Below are 5,568 nucleotides of genomic sequence, written 5' to 3'. Positions count from 1 at the left end.
TTAGAATTTAGAAGTTTTAATTTTATATTTTGTCACAAATTGTTTATTGTATTGTCACATGACAATCACACTCATCAAAAGATGTCCAAAATAAAGATAAAGAACAAAACATACTTGTTCCCTTTTCAAAAGCTTTATTGGGTCTAAATAGTATCCCAAAACTGCACATATTTAATGTACATAGTTGGACAAACTTGGAGAAATGCATACCTTTATAATACCACTACCACTATCAAGAATCTAAATCTATTTATCTATATAATGCCCTTTAAAAATTTTCCTACAAGGGGTAGGCAGATGGTGTGGTGATAAGTGCACTGGATTCCCACATGACTGACCATGGTTAGAATCTCGGATTTTGCAACTTGCTTTCTTCCTTTCTCTGTCTCTGTCTCTTTTTGGTTAGTATAAAATATTAATAATGATGAATAAAATAGAATGAATATTCTGTAAAAACATTTTTATTAGGTGAGGCATGTTCATTTTCCAGGCAAAGATAGGAAAATTGAGAAATCATGTCCCATATTAAAAAAAATGGTCGTGCGGTAATCACGACCATTGGAATTCATGTTTAATAGAATTCCCTACATTTGGAATTTTGGGCATGCACACATATATGCTTTATTAAAAAATAATGATAATTTTACTTTATTATTATAAAAATTTGATCAGAGAGAAAGACAAATGGAAAGTAAGAAAGCAAGTCATTAGCTGTAGGATTTGAACCACAATCTGCCATATGGGCGTCCAGCACCTTATCACAATTGCCACCTTTAGCCTCACCCAGTGTGTTTTGTAAACTACAGGTACAGAACTCAAGTTGCCAGCTCGGCCATATGTGATTTAGCACCTTAACTACCCCAGAGTCTCACCTCATGTTGTGCCCTTTATGAATGACCAAGATTAGCTCCTAATTGGTTCAAACCAGATTTTATTGGTTTGGAATTTATGAGAGTGCGAGTACAAATTACACTCTGGAAAACATACTAGAACTTAATGAGGACAACCCCCCTTTCCTTTTTTTTTTTTTTTTTTTTTTAAGAATTAATCTTACATAAGCCCCAAGCTACTGACCACTCAAACTAACCTGAGCCCCTACAGAAAAGTGAATGTGTAAATAGGATTACTTCATAGATATGGACTGTCAACTCTACATTAAATGTAGTCCTAATTTTTAAACCCTGCCTTTAATCCAGCTTCATCCATTTCTGAGGAAAAGCCAATTGACAGTGTGCTCCTGGATGAAGAAAGAAATACAATACAGTATGATATCCACAACCTTGTGAAATTTCCTAATCACAGTTGGCTGTCTGTTAAAGTAGGAGAATTTATCTACAGGAATTCCCATGATCAAGGTTTGGACATCAGAGAAGAGATGATAAATTGATCTGCTAGTTTCAAAGAGGTATGATGTCATTTGTATATGAAATACATACAGAGATGGGAATCAACAGATTGCATAATACTTACATCACTGGAATCCCACAGAGTGATTGTGGTTTGAGTCCTGGACCTAGTGACCTGAAACTCATGCCAGATGTGTGTGCCATTCTTCTGGGGGAGTGATTTCTCACTTTTCCTCTCATCATCTGTCTTTCTCTCACTGTTGAGTACACACACACACACACACACGCATACACACACAAATCAACATGCATATGAGTTATCTGAACATAGTATTTAAATAAAATTGTGTGACTACTTTAACTAAACAATAAATTTGAATTTTACAGGGTAGCTGGTGCAATCATTATGAAGGTGCTGGACTCTGACATGGCTATCATTTTAGTTTTTGATCCAGTACCTTGAAAATCATGCCTGGCATGTGTATGTGTGTGGAAATGCCCAAATCTGTAGAGTAGAATGAAGGAGAAGAAATGGTGTCATACCTATCTTTTTGAGGTTTAATTTCCCAATTATTCTTTTTTTTGTCTCTGTCTCTCTCCTGTGAACATACATGACCTATGCAAATTCTTAGGAAAAAAATTTGAAATCTTGCCTCAGTCAAAATACAAATTAATAAACAAAATTTGCCTTTTACATCCAGAATTGTGCTATCTGATTTTGCTTATATACATTCTAAACTATAGAAATAATTTCTGTTTTTATTACCTGATTTGGCTTCTTATGTTTGTTTAAGCAACAATCCAATTAATAAACTCAATGAAGTGGTGGGAGGGATACAGAGACAGCATTGTTGAGACAGGGAGGTAGTGTTGTTATATTTTGATCAACCAGACTGGGGAGAAATGTTCACATATTAAAATGATCACCTTGTAAGCTAAATAATGTGATTTAATGTATTAAAAAATGTAAATAAAAATAAATAAATAAAATCAGTGAAGTGGTATTTATATATACATAGTTGACTATTTTAATAAGATAAATATTTTTGAGAGTATATTTTTGAATTTTTAAAATTATCTTTTAAAGATATTTTTCCTACGGGCACATGCACTCACCACAGAGGAGAGAGAGAAAGAGAGAAATCATGCCTCCGGGGGAATTGCCACAACCACAATCTCTTCTCCATTCTTATTTTGGGATTTTAGGCACACACACACACATGCACCAGGAATGAGTTTTAAGCCACTGGATTTGAGACTAAAACTTGGCTCAGCCATGTGGGAATCCACACACATGCACCAGGAATGAGTTTTAAGCCACTGGATTTGAGACTAAAACTTGGCTCAGCCATGTGGGAATCCAAATGATGTAACCATTGCACCATTTGCTGGTCCCTAAGAAATGCATTTTTACAAAATTATTTTATCCTGTGAACATCATAAATTGCACTTACACAAACCTAGATGATATTTCACACAGCACATGGAATTTATATGCCCTATACTATTACGTTATGGGACTACTAACATATATGCAGTTCATCATTGACTGAGCTGTGTTATGTCTTTATGGAGTCCATGACTTTTTAATATATATGTATACATGTGTGTGTGTATAAAAAATTTCTCTTTATATTCCAAAACTCTTTATCATTTGTGAACAAAGTTTTAAAATTTGGCATACTGTAAAAACAAGTAGATTATAGATTAATATATCATTCACGTTTTTGTAGGTACCATTCATATTTCCTCTTGTCATTTTGCATACCATTTTTATTATGGATTATTTATTTTATTTATTGTTTATTATTTTTATTCTCCATTTTTACCAGAGAAAGAAAGAGAGGGGTACAGTGTGAAAGCAAGCAACCATGTCTGGTACTTGAACCATGGTCATCCCTGTGAGAGTCCAGTGCTCTAACCCCCACACCACCTACCAACCCTTTGCATACCATTTCTCAGTGTACTGAACATCTCAAATCATTGACTATAATCTCAGGCAATTAGATGAAACAAAAGATGTATACATATAATCTTGTTTTGTGTATCTATTGTGTTCATATATGAAAAGCAGTGCTCACCTAGCCTCAGAAGCCCAGAAATGGATTAACCCCACTCTCATAATCTATCTCTTGGCCCATGAGGTTTAATTTGACTTTTTCTTGTGTATTTAATGTTACAATATTACATATTTTAAAATTCAGAACTTAATATTTTCTACCCAACAAGATATGATGATACAGTATAAATATTCTTTAAAGGACACAACTTTTTAGTCTTTTACCATTTAAAAATCTACATTTAGAGAAGAAGATTCCTCATGGCTTCTGTGAACTAGGCAGGAGAGCCCAGGCCTTCAGAAAATGAAGATTTTCTACTGATTATTCAGCCTCCAGCAAACAAGCTAGCGTGGCAGGGAGCCCTCACTCTAACATTTTATCTCTGTTTCTGTGTCTCTGTCTCTCTCTGCTTCTGTCTTCCCTTATTTTTGTAATTTTTTTCTTTTTACATTTTTTTTAAAGATAAAGTTTTTCTCTTGCTCTCAGTTCCACCTTTTATCTTGTTAATAATCCATTCTGGTCCTCCCACTCAGGCAGGAGAAGCCAGGCCTTCAGAAGAAGACTCCGCATGGCTTCTGCAAAGAACTATGTTTTTGCACTCCACACAGTTTTCTATTTTTTGATTTTTTAAAAAGAAAACAGTAATTATTATTTTTTGGGGGGGGGTTGGTCTTTTTTTTCTTTTTGTTGTTTCTCTCTCTCTCTTTTTCATTTTCCTTTTTCTTGTCTCTCCACTCTCCAATATCCATTTAATATGTTTTTAGATGAATCTAAGGGCACTGTAGCAAAACATCCAAATACTATTAGGGTTAAAATATTCCTCAATATCAACAGAATCTGCTGCACCAGCGATCACAACAGAACAACAAAGAGATTATAGATCCCTTCTGTCTGCTTGATGAACATTCAGGCTGAACTTCAAGAATTTGAAAGAAACACACCATCCATCAGATGACAAGATATCACCACCAGATCACAAGAAATATGGGAAAGCAAGAAAATACCTCTCCTCCAAGGGAAAAGAGTAATCTTCTTCATCCACAAGCAGTTCGGTGAAAATTATGGAAATGTCTGATAAGGAATTTAGAACATTCATAATGTCGAAGCTATCAGAGATGGAAGAAAAGAGAGATAATGAACTGCTAAAGAGAGAGGAGAAAGAAGTTGAGTTCCAGGTGATGAGGAAATTCTTGCAAGATCTAAAAGAGGAATTACACACTTTACAAAAGACTCAAACAGAACTGTTAAAGATAAAGTCTATAGCACAGGAAGTCAAAATCCCCCTTGAAAGTATTAAAAGCAGACTAGATCGTTCAGAAAATAGAGTCAGACATAGAAGAGAAAATGGCTAGCCTAGAAAAATCCACCATGAAGACTGAGAAAATGGCCCCAAAATTTGAGAATTATATATGAGAAGTACTAGATATCATTAAACGTCCAAACATCCAGATAATTGGCATTCCAGAAGGTGAAGAGACCCATAAGGGCATTGATAATTTATTCCATGAAATCCTACAAGAAAACTTTCCAAACCTAGAGAGGCATTCTAAGATCCAGTCCCAAGAAATACAAAGGACCCCAAATAGAATCAACCCAACAAGATCTTCTCCAAGACACATTATACCCAGATTGAACAAAACCACAGACAAAGACAAGATACTAAGATTGGCAAGAGAAAAAGATCAAGTTACCTACAAAGGACATCCCATCAGGTTAACAGCAGATCTCTCATCAGAAACAATAAAAGCAAAGAAAGAATGAGAAAATATATTCAAAGTGTTAAGAGAGAAGCAATTTCAGCCAAGAATACTGTATCTGGCAAGATTATCTTTCATGTGGGAAGAAATGACAAGAACATTCTCAGATAAACAAAACCTGAAAGAATATACCAGCACCAGACCAGATCGCCAAGAAGTTCTCAAGGGTGTGCTATATCAGGAAAATCAAATACAGATGCATGAAAATAAGAAATCTAAAAAAGTGGCCAATTTAATCATAGGGGCAAGTCTGGAGTTGAATATTATATCCCAGAATTTAATCAGGAAAATTTAACCAGAACAGAAGATAGAAGTACATGAGACTGATAGGTTCATGCACCTGCCATTTGAACAGAATCCTAACCTGTTTCCTGGTTTTAAGCAAAGTTCCTTGGCATTTCTTTG

General features: G+C 34.9%; 1 pseudogene; it reads left to right on the top strand.

Moving 5' to 3' along the window:
• LOC102471712 (vomeronasal type-2 receptor 116-like) overlaps positions 1-5,568 on the top strand; it is a 25,336-nt pseudogene that overhangs the window by 14,117 nt on the left and 5,651 nt on the right.

The sequence above is a fragment of the Tupaia chinensis genome, unplaced genomic scaffold (assembly GCF_000334495.1).
Source record: "Tupaia chinensis unplaced genomic scaffold, TupChi_1.0 Scaffold147099_1, whole genome shotgun sequence".
NCBI lineage: Eukaryota > Metazoa > Chordata > Mammalia > Scandentia > Tupaiidae > Tupaia > Tupaia belangeri.
The sequence above is the reverse complement of the archived record's forward strand: the minus strand, read 5'-3'. Positions and strand labels throughout refer to the sequence as shown.